The following is a 17,543-nucleotide window of genomic DNA, read 5'->3' as shown; positions in this document are numbered from 1 at the left end:
ATCACTGGGTTCAGAACCACCACAGATGAAGGTGAAGCCAGTGATTTCAGAACAACCCAAAGAGTAGCCACTAGATGTCCCAGATCAGCACCGTTCACACTCCTTTTCAGGGTTACGGGAGCACCAAAGAAAGAGTTTTCTCAGTCTTAGTCACATAGGCTCTCAGAGACTGCTGCCTAGGTCCGAGGACACCTGGTCATGGCCCAAACTGGCAGCAGGACTTGGTGGTACCCAGGTACTGCTGATTTTTGAGGTATAGTGCATATAAGAGGCTTCCACAAAGGTATCAACAAAATGTGCAGTAGTCAATAAGTAGCAGAAGCTCTCCTCACAGAGAGCTCCTGAGCAGCCAGGGGATAGCCCTGCAACGGAAAAGTCTATGCTGAGAATTAGACCCCACCCTATTAGAGACAATGTAGACTGTCTGAGGAAAAACTGAGTGGAACTAGCCCGAGACAAAGGCTGTGGATACTGCATACAGCAGGCACTTATGCAAGGCTACCTAATGCCAGCTAAAGCTCTGGTGTTGCCACCACATGCAGACAGCAAATATGAAGCCATAGGATTTAACATCTACCCTGCTGGGCCTGAGTTACTTCCATCTAATGCTTCTTGCTATTCTGATCCTCTCTTTTGGAATGGCAATGTTCACTCTATGAAACTGCATATTGAAAATTTGTGGCTTTTTAAAATTTATTTTATAGGATGTTACAGCTAAAAGGATTGCCTCAGGCCTCCAGAGAGACCTTCAACTTCATTTTATTTATTTATTTCTTTTGAGCAATCTTGGAACTGTTAAAACTAATGAGTTTTGCATTATGAGATGGCCACAAGCCTTTAGGGACCGCGGCTAGAATGTTATGATTTCAACTTGAAATGATCCCATAGACTCTTGTTTTGAATGCTTTTCCCCCCAGATTGAAATGCTATAACTTATAACATTTAGGGGTGGGAACCAGCCGGCAGAAGTGGGTCACCAGAAGCAGGCCTTTCTAGATGCTACCTAGCCACTGATTCTTGTTCACTTTCTGCTTCCTGGTCCGCCGTGAGAACAGAGTTCTGCATGTGAACTTTTTGCTGTATTATGAGTGGCTTCACCCCAGCTTCTCTGTGATGGGCTGGAACCTTCAGAAACCATGAGTGCAATCAAACCTTTGCTCTCTTAAGCAACATAAAAGTAACCAATACACCCATCGAAATACCGAGAACCTCCTAATTGCTTTGGTAAATACCGTTCAACATATGCTTACCATATTCACAATGAAAGCTGAGAAATGTTTCAAATATATATTAACCCATCTTAACACAGCAAAAACAGACTAGCTACATGATAATGTAAACATCACATTTTAATAAAAACTGTGTTTCTAGAATTAACAAGAAATGAGAAAAGGATTTGTTACACGGTTTTGCAAATCTTTTCATCACATGTGTATTCTAATAGAAGACAGCTGGAATATTGAATCTAATTTTCTTTTAGTCTTTTGTACTGTGTAACTTAGGCTGAGAACTGTGCAAAAATTTTTCCTCCCTCGGGCATGGAATGGGAAGAAGAAGGATGTCTCAGAGACACTAAAAATGACTTGGAATACTTCCAGGCATTTTTGGACCCTTAATCAAGGGTGTATAAAATGTTCAGGAGATCACAGCTGATCTTTACTATTACTACTGTTGTTTTAAATGTATTTAGTAAACATATTCAAGTCCTGGTTCACAGTTTCCATTCAGTGTGTCTTAGAGGCATTTGGCTTGGACCATACCCTCTTTTGGCAACTCAGCTCAGCAATGGTTTACTACCAATTTCTGAGCAGATTTCTGGATTATTCCCATGAAAGCTCGGAGGTCTATTTGCAGTCAGTGCCCTTGAGTAGAAGCAACCACTGAGAATAGCCATGGGTGCCAGTGTGGGCCCTAGTCAGGTGAGCCGCACATAGCAGTAAGCCATGGAAAGCTCAACATAAGTGAGGGTGAGCGACTCACAACCTGGCCACACTTATATTACAAGAGTTCACAATGGACACAGAAGTGACAGGACCATCCTCTTTAAAGGTGAGAACAGTTACGTAGAGTAAAAGAAACGCATCAGTACACATGTGTGAATGTGCATGAGCTCTAGCATGTGCAGACACACACACACACACACGTCTATCGATACCACAGACATCACAAACATGGGGAAGAAACATGGAGAGACAAACATGGAACACAACATGGAGAGGCAAACACGGAGCAGAGGCCTGCCAGGCTGTGTGACTGTACCACCATCCTTTGGCAGCTGTTCTACCTGATGGTGATAACATCACATTATCATCTACTGAGAAGCAGGAAGGTAAATCCGTAGATTCCCTGGTGTAGTGGGTTCATGCATGCTGTCCTGTTGTCTTCAAGTGTTTTTCCTAGCTTGATAAGCCACAAATAATTGTGACATATATATTTTTGGCATTATATGCCAAGATTGGAAGCATGGGGTTACAACTGTTCTAAGATATTTCTTCTTATCTTATGTTGGGTTTAATTGTGGTGTGTTACTGAAGTTATTACTGACGAGTTGTTTTGTCACTGGTGATACGCTGGCATGGATCTCTCTTTTATCTTGTTTGTCTCTTGGCAAATGGTATTTATGAGGGGCATAAGTCGTGGAGTGACTGATGCTAATGGGGATTTATCTGAGAGGTGGACCATCTTTTCTGGAATATCTCCTGGGATATCTCAACATCCCAGGATGGTAAGTTCTCAGTGACTGCTATCCTCTCTAGTAGCCTTTGAGTAATAGAGCATATTAGGTAAAAATTCTGAATTATAATACAAAGCCATTTCGAAGCTGACACATGCTCTTATTTCCACAACGAGATGTAAAACAGTAATTTCGAGCTGTAAAACAAAGCCCCAAGTCCCAAGAATGCACAATCACCTGATAATCAGAACAATACAAACATTTGGCCCCTTGTATAGAGCTGAAGCTATAGAGAATGGAGACCGCAGTAAATTGCTATGTTCTGTCTATAAGGTCAGCCTGTAATTACTTGAAAAAAAACACAACGAAATGATTAACTTTGGCTGAGATACTGCTTGCATTGGTAATGTTCCTGTGGCCCTCTCTAAATCATCACTGTTTAAATTTCACATTACTAAAGACTAACGTGTCGCTGTTCACAGAGGCTTCCCAGTACATCCAATTCACTTCACTTTAACAAAGGGATCCCTCTCAATGGACCACACTTTCCTGATGGAGATGAGGTCATCACATCTCCATAAAGCAAAACGTGTTTTAATTTTATTTACTTGCTTTGCCATTTATTTTTGTGTCAAGCATTTATCTCTACGTTCATACAGTGGAAACAGTTACTAAACCGGGCCTGTTTTCCCCACCATTCATTATCGCAATCATGAAATGATAATTTTTGCACAAGAAAAACATTTATTCAGAGGGCAGTCATGTTTGAGGGCTGAGAACAAGCGTGAGAAGCAAAAGCGGTGATTTAAGACTTGGGAAAGTTAATGGAAGGGAATCCGTTGGTTGTCCCCACCTGTCTAATCAGTCTCCTTGGGTTTTTGTGAGACTCAATATGGTAATGTTAGCATGACCAGAGAGTGCAATTTTGTCCTATGATATCAAAAAAATCACCCATTAAGACATCTGTCTGAGCAAAAGTATGGTTTTAACAAAGGTGCCCCCAAGTCCATAAAGAGCCGCCCAGGCAACTGTTGTCCACAAGACTTGATTGACAGAGATGTTATCTCCAGCCTGACTAGCAGGAAACTATGAATACACCACTCAGTCACATGATCTCCAAAGTCAGGGAGGGTCAATGTCTACTACAAACAGGTAATTAAAAGTGAAGCCAGAAGCTAGATATAAAGTCAGAATCAACGTGTGTTTTCCAGCAGTTTAGAGATCCATGCCAGGACCCCCAGTTCTCAGCAGACCTCACCTCACTTTTATTCAGGCCTAGCACTTCATTAAACATGTGTATCTCTGGCAAGGTCTGTTATCTGAAATGTCCACGGATATTCATGCCTAGTTCAGCTGTGTCAAAGAAAATGCCAGGATTGAAATCATGACAGTCCCAGACAACAGCAAGCCTGTCTATAACAGAAATGAAGGACCTTTCATTATGTGGAGAAATTCAGCCTGCCTTGGCCGAAGTAAACAGCCAGTGCTTTTGGCTACACCACCTATAATAGAGTTTTTCTATCAATCACTCTGACAAGGACCAGAGGCCTGTGAAGAGGAGCCAGTGTTATCTTAGGTATCACACTCCCGCTGTTCTTAGGCACTTTTAGTAGGTACTTCTGAAGAGAACAGTTCTGTATTTGCTGGATACTATTTATGCAATTTATAGCAACACTGAATAGTTGGCTTTAAGATAAATTATACTGGCAATGACTTTTATGGAAAGATGTTCCATGGGCTCTTCAAGTCTCATTCTAAAGTGGCTATCCTCGGTTTGCCTTGTCTGCTACAACAGTGCTCCAACTCTGTACCTGTGTCTGTGCTTACCCTGATGTCCTCAGAGCAATCAAGTTACGATGTCTGGATTGGCATATGCCACTTTTACTCATTCATGTTGATATCTGCATGTGGACAGGAATAGGCTGTTCCAGTTCCTTTTGACAGTGGGTCAGAAATACACTGCATATACCCAAGTCTGCATTGAGTATCATATCATAGCAACAAGGCATGCTGCAGTGTATACTTGGTGGGCAAGACTGATCAGATCTGGGCTCCCTAGCCTGTCCAGTACAGCCAAAGTATTGTACTACATATTATAAGCCTGGGAAAAGAGCAAAATTAAAATCTCAAGGGAGGTTTTTTACTGAAGCATATTACAGTAACAGTATAATCAAGTCAAAAACTTCAACTATCCCAGGCCAGAACCTCTACACACACACACACACACACACACACACACACACACACACACACACACACACACATATTTGAGTTGAATTTGGAGTCCCCCTCCCAACAAGGATATCTGCGTTCCTGAGGAGACAAGGGCCTCCCCCTGATGGAAATCCATCCTGTTTGTGAGTTCCCTTCTTTGCTTGCTCTGAGCTCAGAGCCTTATGTGCCACCAGCTGCCTCATAGGCAGACAGCTAAATAGATGAGACTGGAGTCACATCCAACTGGCGCCATCTGATGCCACATTGTTATTCTAATTCTGGGTCAATTTTAGTGCATGACTTTTTAAAATTATTACTGTCCTAATTACTTCCTAGAGAATGCAACTCTACTGCTCCAGTTCTCTGGGGGAAAACTAAATTCCTCCCCAAGTTATGATGTTCACAAGCAAGGAACATTAGTTTACCACACGTGTGACTTACAATTGTGTGTGGTCTTCAGAGATCACCATGCTAAGACCTCTTTATGAAACATTAAATCCTCACTCTCTGTCTCTGTCTCTCTCTGTCTCTCTCTGTCTGTCTCTGTCTCTCTCTCTCTCCTCTCTGTCTGTCTGTCTCTTTTCCCTCTGTCCTTCCCTCAGCCTTCCTGTCTTCAATATTTTTGTACTTTTACCTTCCCACCTCTTCTTTATCATTGAATTTTGTCCCTCACTTCTGCCTGCATCTCTCCCATCCTTTCATGCTACACAATAGCATCTTCCAAGATTCTCATTATCTCTTTCCAAACTCACCTGTTTCAAAAACGAACATACGTATAGCCTGTTTTCTGTCCCCAAATCAAGCATCGCCTCCCATTTGCTCCCATCATCCCCACCTATGAATACAGTGTTATAATCTATGTTTGTCAGATGAGGAAACTTTGGTACAAAGTAGTCAAGATGCTCATTAAAGAGTGGACCCAGCATTGACTCTGACCTGCCCACTATTCCCAAACACAGCAGGCTCACTGTGTATACAGGAGAGCCACTTATACCCTAGTAGAATGTGAACACAGCCTGTGACTGATTCCTTTTAAGCAATGAACAGCTGAGACTGCAATGCTCTATGGGAACACCCTGATGATGCTCCGTTATTCTGTTTTCAGAAGGTGAAACAATATTTTTGGAACTGGGTAATATGCCTGATGCTTCCCCAAGTAAATAAAGGTAGCCTGGTGAAGACCTCAACTCCACATGCTGAAACTCTGGGTTGGTAGCCTGTCTCCAGAACAGCCCATGACCCAACCCTACTGAGAACACATGTGGAAGTTCCTCGCAGTCAGATGGGTCTCCTTCCTGTCTTTGATCTGAGTTCACAGAGAAAGAGAACACAGTGAGAATGATGTCCACTGGCTTCTGGTCTGGCTCATGAGAAGCTCTGCAGATTTCACCAGAGCCCATTGGAAGATTCTGTCTTGGAGAAAGAAGGCTGACAACCTTGCTTGGAAGTCAATAGGAGAAACATAGATAGTTCAGAGCTATAAAGGGACAAAGTAGGCCTCAATTCTACCTATTGGTGTCAGAGCATGGGCATGGAATACCACCAGGTGAGTCCAGAGGTAGTATGTAGGCAGAGGATTGCCAGGCCACACCCACCTGGATAGCATGAGACACAGCAGAATGACTGACACTCGAAGCCACCATGTTTGAATATTTTTCTATTGCTTCCAGTAACCAGACTTTGGGTTATGCTGATATAAGACTCTACGTCCTCATTCCCTAGACATGGTGACTTCCTTGCTATGAGTTATTAGGAGGGAAATAAGCAAGATAACTTTGTGGTAACAGGATATGGTCATTGAGAGGTCATAGGAGAGATATAGGCAAGGACTAAGACCATGGAGTTGGTAGCACCATTATTCATGAGCTGCTCTCAGTTCCTTCTCAAAGCTCAGTCCTCTGCTGGTTCCCCAAATTTAGCCACAGTTCAGAGGTTCTGGGCCAGGACTAAGGATAGGTTTCTATCTGATAGAAGGCCATAGGAACTGTATCCAATGCTTTGAGCAGCCAGAATTCGGGGCCGCTCCATACCTCACTAACCTCTGCTACAACCAGAGCAGTACACAGCATCTTACGAAAATCACAAGTATTTATTTCACTGGCCCCTTCTTTTGCTGCAATACATTGCCATTCCCTGTTTACAAACGTGAGCCTCAGAGTCTCAGAGAGGCGGAGATGTGTGATGTATGACCCCTTAGATCTTAAATAATGAGATGAGGATTCAGGAAGTGGCATTGGCATGCCAAACCCTGCTTTTACCGGGGTATCAATGCCCACTCCTAGCCAGTCCGTGCATATCCAGAGATTCAATTCTCCCTCCGCTTCTGTGAAAAGAGTGTGGGCATGCTGCCCAGCTAGAGGAGGTACAGACAGGCTGGATCCAGTTCTGTCTCATCTGCTTAGTATCCAAAGGGACTCAGATTGGTTTGAAGCCTTGCCTTCTATGTCCAGAAAACATTCATTCAGAGGAAGGGACTGGCATTCTATGAATCTGAGCTTCGCCTGAGCAACTTAAAGGGAAAACTCACAGAAAGAAGCTGTTTCCCACTGATAACACAGCTGTGTGTAAACTGCAATCTAACACTGCCATTACTTAAGGAAGGAAAGAGCAGTCAGGTGCTGTGGCTCAGATTGGTAACCAGCACTTAGAAAGCTGAGACAGGAGAACTGATAGGAGTTCAAGACCAGGTAGTAACAGCCTATATCAAAAATCCATTGTCTTCCATACTACCATCCCTAAAAAAGTGAAAGGAAGGAAGGAAGGAAGGAAGGAAGGAAGGAAGGAAGGAAGGAAGGAAGGAAAGAAAGAAGGAATGAAGGAAGGGAGGAAGGAGAGAGAGACAGATAGCCAGCCAGCCAGAGACAGACAGGGGGAGACAGACAGACAGACAGACAGATAGATAGATAGTAGAAATTCACAGTGTAGAAAGCATCTTCCCAAGATCTCACGCTCACTGTCTGTGAGCTCATTGGTGAGCAATAAGGACACATCTCTGACACACACAGTTTTCTTGTTTGCTACTTTTAAAGTCATACCTTTCATCAAAGAAACATACAGACAGACATCCCTTGCTGACTTCAACTCTATCCCATATTTTCCCCTCATATTAAGATACTGTTTTCTTACAGGGGGTATAAAGCATTTTGAAGCCACACAATAATCAAGACGCAACAGCTACCTTCAAGGTCCCACTCTGCCTACTGCCCTGCCTGTAAGCTCAAGGGAATGGAGAGACTGACAGACGGTGGAAAGAGGGATGCTTTGATTGGGTTAAGCCTAGAATCTGATTGCACAGGAGTGGTTTTCCCAGTTGGGTTTCCAGCTTTATGTTTCACACAGTGGAAATCATCTTCCAAGATCTCAGGCTCCCTATCCATGAGCTCTATGGAGAGCGGCAAACACTTTGACCTTGTTAATCTCTTTCAGACCAGTGCTTAATACTGTAGAGTTTTTCTGCCACAGGCTGATGCTGACGTAGACCCCACAAGCAAGCTCCAGAGTGTACTTTGTGGTGGAGCAGGACTCTAACTGGAAATTCTCGGACCTCTGCTCCCAGCCATGTGTAAGAAGTAATGAACTGGGCCATATGCCTTTGGTTTGGAGTGTACCATTCTTTTCATTTATCTTGTGCAAATCCCAATCCTATCACTGACGCCAGTCAAAGAGAAATCCCACTTGTGGAGAGGGAGAAACAAAATCTGGCTCAGCAGAAACACTGACTCCAGGACTTTGGACTCCAGGTTATTTATGAGTCAGCTTTCTGCTACTGTAACACATGCCTAAGAAAATCAACTCTAAAATGAAAAGTTTGGGTTGGGATCACAGACAGGAGGTTTAAAACCATGGCCAATGGCCCTGCTGTCGGTAGCATATCATGGAGACAGCATGTGGCTCAGCAAGCCATTCATCTCACCATTAGGAAATGAAAGAGGAAGATTCACGGTCCACTTCAAGTGTGCATTCCTAATGGATCAAAGACTTCACATTAGGTTCCATTACCTCCCATTAGAACCAAGCGTTTATGATCACATGGGCTTTTAAGGAACATTCCATATTCAAATTACAGCATCCTACACATAACTCATCACCATATTTAGACGCAATTGTTGGACACGTAACACATAAGAGAAACCAATGGTCCAGCTGAAGAGATACCTTTCCTTGCTATACTGATTGTATACTACAATCTCAGGCTGGGGTACAACTGCTGTACCTCTCCTGAATCTGTAAGAAGAGTCATTCTAATCTAACTGCTGTCCTGCTTCATGAAGCACAGTTTTGACCACATGACCTGGCTCTCTCCTGTGAACTATCTGTTGGAACTGAGGCTTTGTCTTTGACCATCCATCTGACTTAGACCAGGACCTCTTAAACTGCTTTTATTCATGACCTCTTTTCAGCCAAGAAATGCTTACACAGCCCTGAGTATACAGGTGTGCAAAACAGGCATGCATATCAAATACTTATAGGAAATGATCACAACTAAAATTTTTTGTTAAATAATTCTTTAGTATACATACAATTTTACCATTAAAGATTAAAGCAAATTTGCATACTAATGAAATAATGTGTTTCTCTAATTTTGCATAAATAATCAAATCTTGATTGAATATTGGATATTCAAACACACAAAGCATCTTCAATGTCTTTTAGAGTCGATCAGTATTTTGATCTTATAATCATCAATGCTAAGAACATTGTTTGTATAAATATGTAGTACAAAATGGCAGAAGTATAGCTAGGGCCATTGTAGAAATTATGTCCTACATCAAAGCCAAAATTCTATTAACAACCTTTGACTAAACTCAAGAGAGTAATTTACACGGCAATTTAAAAAAAAATAATTTCTAGCAATACTATTATTCAAAGACAATAATTTGATATTTTTGTTTATGAATGATGGTAGAAAATATTAAAAGTCTCTGTGTCCCAGAGTTAAGCCATTATGTTTCTACAAGAGCAGAAAATACTCTGTATGTACTAAAACAGTGCAATTCATAACATACACAAGTCAGAAAACTGAGCCGAGCTATTTCAAGCAACACTCGTTGGTGTTGTGTAGCGTGGTAGCACGCACGGTACCAGAGCCAAGGCTGCAGTGAAATCTGAGGATTGCAACTCAGACTACACTGCCAGGAACGTCTTGGAGTCATTTGCTACTGAATAATGGTTTTGTCATTGCACATTCAGAAACCGTTCACTGGTGCCAAATTGTCATCCCCATCCTCTGCTACATGTTCCCACAGAGGGTCACAACCCACAGTCTATGAAGCTGAGGCTTAGACCTTTAGCTTCTGCCTTCAATAATGCTTCCTACTTCAAAGTCATTGTCTACTCTGTCACTATGCTGTGTGTCCTGGAACGCTGGGGCCAGGTGCTCGGGAGCCCTGGCTATGGACTGGAAGGTGTCCAGCCAAAACTGCCTAGTGAACCTCACCAGCAGAGGACTGGAAGACACCAGTAGAGGTTCACTTCTTCCCTAGCGCCTCTTCTACCAGCACCTTGACCCCATGGTGGCTGTCACCAGAAGCTTCAGGTCAGTGCCTTTTCTCTAATATGCACATCTTTATTGGCCGCACTAACCCTGTTTCTTACACGTGTCCATCTGGTCTTAAGGACAATCAAATAACCTCATGCCCTCAGTTGCCTTAACCATAGCTAATTTATTTCCATAGCCTTCACTTGCCTCTAGATGGTACCTTCATTTGAACACTCTGTGAGAACTCAGATATGATTCTGTTCCCTAAACCTTCTTGGGACCCTGGCTATCTCCCCTATCGCCTTCCATAGGGGGAAACTCAGCCAAGCCAAGCTCTGGCTACAGCCTGTCGCAGTCACTCAAATTTGTCTCCTACACATTACTTCCTCCTATCTCTCAGAGCAAGAAACTCCAACGAGGTCCTCTCTTCATGACCCGAGAGAGTAAACTCCTAAAAACCCTTAGTGAGAAGAGCTAGCAATCTGCAACCCCAGGAGGTCTGAACCTCTGCCTTTGAACCCTAGACTACTTGTCTAGATAGAAGTATATCCCACTCAATCTTGGCGTGCCACTAACTATAATGTGCTCCCATTTCTAGGGGCTTGAGATGGAATATAGCTAGGAGCATGCGGGAGTGGTTCTCGGCCTCATTACTCACTTGTTCTGTTCGGGTTTCTCCTGCAGACCTCTGCCCTTTTCTCTGTGCTTCATCAGTGTGCATTGTCACAACATGGGGAGGAAATCTGTGGGTTAGCCAATATCCTCCTTGCACCTTCCTGGAGAGTCAAAGACCCTAACCTTCTTCTCTGTGGCCCTGAGTATAAACTTCCCTAGCCTCTTCAACAGTGAATACTTCCCCATCTCTTAGCCTGGAAATCTCTCTCTCTCTCTCTCTCTCTCTCTCTCTCTCTCTCTCTCTCTCTCTCTCTCTCTCTCTCTCTCTCTCTCTCTCTCTCTCTCTCTCCCCTTTCCTTGCCCCTGTAGAAGTTCTTGGCACTTGGCTTTCACCAAAAATTTCTTGTCTATCTCTTTCACCTGTTCCTTTAACTCCCTGTGACTTAAGAACACCAAGCCAGAAGTTCTCCAGACGACAGTTCTCCAGCCTTCTGTTTCACTGCCCTATGGCACAGAAGCAGAATCCATGGAGGCTTACATAGGTGGCAGGAACCTTCTGGAGGAAAGATACTCAGAGAGAACCACCTCAAATAGTGCATGGGGCAGAAACCACCACAGTCAAAATATCCTCGGGTCCCAGAAAGATATCCTGAGCCCCGTGTTGGTCCCTGACAGTTGCTTCAGCTAGCTATTCCAGTTTCTGTACTTTCTGAGGTTGACTGTCTGCTTTCTCTAACCTGTTTACAACTTTTGTAGGTGACCTGGATTCCTTGAATTTATATCTTGCCAAGACAGCACCTGCTTGAATGATGAATCCTGTGGTAAGTACTCTCGGGTGCATTCTTTTTCCAAAATGCCTTTTTTTTTTCTTTCTAACTGGGGCAGTAATTGCAGGTATCTATGGGATACAGTAGGATATTCAATACCCCTGAGCAGTGTGAAGATCAGATCAGGGTGACTGTCGTATCTGTCACCTTAGACATTTATTGCTTCTTTGTGCTGGGAACATTCAAAATCCTCTCCATTAGTTATTTGGAAATCTTCAGCCGATAGCTGTTAATCTAGTTATGCTATGGGGCTTGCCTTTCCTTTCTTCTTCCTTCCTTTCTTGAGACAGGATCTTGCATTAGCACAGGCTGACCTTAAATTCTCACAATCTTCCTGAGTGCCATGATCACAAGTATGAGCCATCATGCCCAGTGATAGATGTTTTCATCTGGCAACATTTTCGGTTACCTTCTTAAAGAAATTCTTTTGAACAACAATCAGGCTCAGTTTTAGGTTTGGTTTTTTTTGTCCACATTGACAGTCCGCAATACCACCATATACAGAAGTCAGAACCCATTTCTGATAAATCTGCCACACCCAGATTGAGTCTTGTAAACCCAAGGCTGAGGGAAAGTCTGAAGAGTTGCAAGAGTGGCCTGCATCCTGGCCTGGACTCCCACGTGATGTCATAGTTATGTGGGACTGATGTAAATTTATGTCTGATAGTTTGGGATATTTTCAGGCAGTAATAGATCCATGCCACCTCCAAGAGAGTGATTTATATTTTCAGTTTGTTTGGGGGCACGCTTTGTTCTACCAAGCTCCCATGTGACTTATAAATCAAGAGCTTTTTATTCATTCTTCTTCAGCAAGATGACTGTGTTGTTTGCTTACAGATGCTGTGGCAGTGGGGAGAGGTGAGGACAAGACAGACTGCTTTTGATAATCTAGTTAATAAACAGGAGTGAAGAATCTCACCCTGCAGGACAAAGCAACAGGAGAATCATGTATTGTGACTGTTTAAGGACAACTTTGGAGCATGATTTGAGCATCTGTGAGGAGCCTGTCTTGACCTGCAGTTTATATGACTGTGAGGCTGATTTGATTCTTCCAGTAGGCAGGCTGCCAAAGCCTGGCAATGGGATTTCACTGTTCCTAAGTTCAATAGTTCCATAGGCTTGGAAATCTGACCTCATCAGTATTGAATTATAAAACCATCTTTCAAGTAAAAATCCACATTTTTAAGAAGCTTATACTATCCATGTGTCTCAACAAAGATCCAGTTGTGGAAACTGAATGAAAATACACTATTCATCGTGACCCAGTGGCTCATCCTGGTATCTCTAGCCATCTTTACGCCTACAGAGAAAAACAAAGAGCAAAATCCTCCTGGGAGTTCTACTGGAGAGAATAAAAAACAATCAGAAGAAAGAGCCATATCTCTTAAGAAGAGACAGGTCATGTTCTGGGAGTTTATAGGCAGATTCTTCAAGCATTCACTTCTGCCACTCTTGATTCCATGTTCGCATACTTTCTTCTAGCACTTTTGTTTTTTCATTGATTAACACATTTAATTTAAGCTATATTAACATTTTGCTGCCCTGGAGCCTATCTTGCCATCTCTTCCATTTAAGTCTTTTTGCTTTGTGCAAGTTTGACTCACAATTTCTTACAAGATTCCTTCTTTTATATAGTCTGTTTAAAATCGTGCATTAGCATCACCCCTAGGAGGTACCCATATATCTAGAGGGAGCTGAGATTAAGCAGCGTTCTTCCTCCGCCACAGATGTTACTCGCACTTTTACTTCTCCGGGTACATCCACCAGACACCTGTCTCCTGCCCCTCCTGGGCATAATTCCTTCCCCTCTCTCTGCACATGACTCCTCTGCTCACCTCTGTTCAGGAACACTGGTCAAGGAGTGCCATCAGAAGACAGTATTAGAAAAGCCAGGCGGTAGTGGCGCATGCCTTTAATCCCAGCACTCGGGAGGCAGAGGCAGGTGGATCTCTGAGTTCGAGGCCAGCCTGGTCTACAAGAGCTAGTTCCAGGACAGGCTCTAGAAACTACAGGGAAACCCTGTCTCAAAAAAACCAAAAAAAAAAAAAAAAAAAAAGAAGACAGTATTAGTTATCCACCTGTTACATATTTGATCTCCCAGTGACAATTCTTATTGACTACTTTATTGTTTGCATAATGCTATTCTGTAGTATGATCTATAACGTAAGGGTTTCAATACTGCCCATGTTACTCCCCACGGGGTGCATCTCAGTTGGACAATCGATGTGCCTAGATCCAGACAGGATATTGCAGCCACATCCTGATATGGATCCCATGAACTGCAGCATGACAATCTGGCAACCATATACAACTTGTCAGTCACCTCTTTGGGTGAGGCCTTTCTGGGATCTTAAGGCTCTTATTGGTGTCTCAACTACATTGGCTTAGAACTGGCTCCCTTTCCCCACTCCAGTCACAGGCAAAGCCAGGTCTTCATATGTATCCATGCAGAGGCACAGTGCTACCAAGACCCAAAGCAAACCCAGAATAACTCATGAAACATCAGAGAATGTGAAGTTCACAGATCAATGGGGTTCAGTGTCTCCTTTGGGCACCTTTATTCTGTGCTGGAGTTCAGTGGGGAATAGAGTTGAAAGAGGAGCTGGTAACATTGATGTTTCTGGAGAAGCTGACATCACTTTTGAACTAGAATTCTACTGTCTGTCATATCACCATGGAAACAAGGCAGAATGTTGCCTGGTTTCCTAAATGCCACTGGGACGTGCTGATGACTCTCCTTGCATTATCCTGAGAGTTCAAAGACCTGAGGCCAATGGACGTGGGCTGTGAATATAGAGCTGAGGCAGAAATACTATCACCACGGCCAAGGTGGTTTCCAAAAAAGAAGTCCCATTCCGATTTTATTAAACTAGAGGGGATGTCCAGGCCTCTTGTCGTCAATAAACAGCAGAACCGAAAGGAAGCATGCAAGGCAGCCAACTGTAGTCTGCATTTACCAGCACCCTGACTGAAATCCAGCGAAGTCAAGTGATAAGAAAGCATTACAACACATGGCAGGACCCCTTCCACAATATTCACCATCATTTATTCCTTTAGGCTGCATGGTCAGGGATCATCCTCCTCTAAGTTCTGGGGGTACCGTGACAAAGAGATAGAAGAACTGCAACTCTATTTATGGATCCCCTATGTTTGTACAAGAGATGTAAAGATGAGTAAACACACTCACATGTGGAGGATTGCAGGTTAGGATAAGAATGGCTAAGTATATCACATTGAGCAATGGGGGAGAAAGAGAAGACTTATTCCATATAAAAATTCCTGGAAGTTCTTTCTCAAAGCAGAAGATAAGAAAGGTTATGGGACATGCCAAAAGGGCAGAGGTTAGCTGGAGTTAGACCACACACTTCTGAAGTTCTGGTAAGTTCAAATGAACTCATACACAGCATGGAGCTGATTAAGAATTCTTGGACTCTAGAACTAGTTCCCAGGAACTCTGTGGGGACCATTGGGAGGAGCAATCCACATCCTTTAAAAGAAAGAAAACCATGTCGAGTTATTTTAGAAATCATGACAAGTGATGACGATGATGACTTGTACTGTCCTGGTGACACTAGAGAAACAGAGGCGTTTGACAGAGGTGAGAAGACTCAGAGATGACTTGATTTTGGCACTGCAGAGAAAATGAAAGTGGAGCCAGAGATGCGCTTCAGACAGATATGGAATAGGTTACTAATATCATTAATAACATAAGTTGAGAAAGATTGCAGGAAGGCAGAGCTCAGTGAGGAAGACATCTAAGGGCAGGTATCACCTAAACAACAGAGGTGGTGGTTAACACCATCTGTATCAGTAGAATATTCTATGGTACAACTGTAGAGAAACAAAGAAAACCCCTCTGAATTTGGAGGATGACAAACAAAGGGAGAATTCAGATGGAACACTAAAGAATGCCAGAAGGGTTCACAAACCAGGGATGCCCACATGGAGCTCATGTGAGGAGGTGGGAAGCTTCACATATGGAAGGGAATGCTCTGACTCTGGGCGAGTGTCTGGCTGGTTAAGCATCACTGAAATTGCCAACGAAAGTATCTTCCAGAAAGCTACAGCATCAGAGGATAGATCTGAGTAGCACAAAAGAGAATGGGAAAGGGCACTGCTTGCCAGGAAAACCCAGAACTTGTCTGTGCGAACATCTAAGGGCTGCATTGAAAATGTCACCTATAGTTCTTGTGATCAGGTCCAGAATGCATCTACATAGATTATGTATGTAGGGTTTGTATCTGCTCATCTATTTTAACCTGTCACACCCTTTTGTGTATGGCCTTAGTCAATGGCACTTTGCTGTGGGTAGCCAATTTTTAACTTTTCAGGGTTTCCAGTCTGCTCATTCTGTGCGCTGGAAGGAAATGTGGAATAATATTCTATTTGATGAAAGTGGGTGGTATTTAGAAACACTATTGGTTCAAAATCACATTCTGGACCTTTTACTTATGAGCCCCTTTTACTTATGGCCCCTTCACCCCAGAACGCCAGAGAGAGAGAGAGAGAGAGAGAGAGAGAGAGAGAGAGAGAGAGAGAGAGAGAGAGAGAGAGAGAGGCTGTTGAGAAGTCTGTACCTTTAACATCCTCTAACTAGAGGTCAGAAGTGGGGCTCAGTGTACAAGGGGCTGAGGGCTCAGACATAATAAGGCTTAACATATAGGGACTTGAGGTCCCAGAAGAAAAGAATTCAGCCTTTATGGGGCTGGGGCACATAGGCTTTCCCCTGAAGTCTATAGCTTTGCCAGAGCCACAGTCCATTCGAGACTTAAGAAAAGCTCTCCCTTCTTCCAGTGGACCTCAGGCCCCAGCATGAACCCCAATAATGGTGAGAAGGCAGTTTTTCTTCTGGCCTACCTTCATACTCCTGAAATGAGACAGGGTCACGGCTGCTCATAGTCACAAGAGCCCAAGATGGTCTTCACCTGTCACATATGAATCAAGGTCACCATCTGCTGCAGGCTGAAACACCAGAAGTGAGTTTTCCAATCAGCTCAAGGTGGGAGGGTGGATCTGGATCTTGGTAACCAATCCACAGATGTTTTAAGAAATGGAATTGTCCAACTTTCTCTTTAAACAGCATTCTCCAGTCTCTTGTAACATTAAAGTTAACTTCTCCATCTCCAAACCAGAATGGGACTATAGGTTTCAGAGGGAGTCCTCAGTTTTAAAAGGAGTTTGGATAGATGGGCAAAGGCCTTTGAGGCAAAAGCACCCCTGGCCAATTAACTGGGCTTGCAAGGCCTCAGCACCTCCCATAGCTAGCAAGCAGGAGACACCATTTCTCCTACCCCTTCCCCCGCTTCCCAAAGTCACTGAACTTCCTAGCAACGAACATGAGACTGTGCTACTTGCTTGTGACTTGGTTTTAGAAACTGGATTTAACTGAATTTTGACCAACCATGATTCTTTGACTATCTTGGGATGCACACACTTTGGCTTAACTCCCGAAGTGAATCTCACAGTGACATATAACCAACCTAGATAAATCTCAATCATCATTTTCCTTACAAATATTCCCTAAGCTAGCACTTTTAACACAAAAGGTTCTGGTAAAAGGAAGGAAGGAGCAGGGTAGATCCCTGGTCTTCCCTGCATGTGGAGGAGGAAGGAGCATGGGAGTCTGGGTGTCCATAGCCTTAACGTCCCAACATACAAACAGGCCACACTTCAGGAAATTCCCAAATACCGTCCTACTTTCCAGGACATCTAACCCATTTTTTGTTAATAACTG

This window comes from Arvicola amphibius, chromosome 5 (genome assembly GCF_903992535.2).
Source record: "Arvicola amphibius chromosome 5, mArvAmp1.2, whole genome shotgun sequence".
Classification (NCBI taxonomy): domain Eukaryota; kingdom Metazoa; phylum Chordata; class Mammalia; order Rodentia; family Cricetidae; genus Arvicola; species Arvicola amphibius.
The sequence above is the reverse complement of the archived record's forward strand: the minus strand, read 5'-3'. Positions refer to the sequence as shown.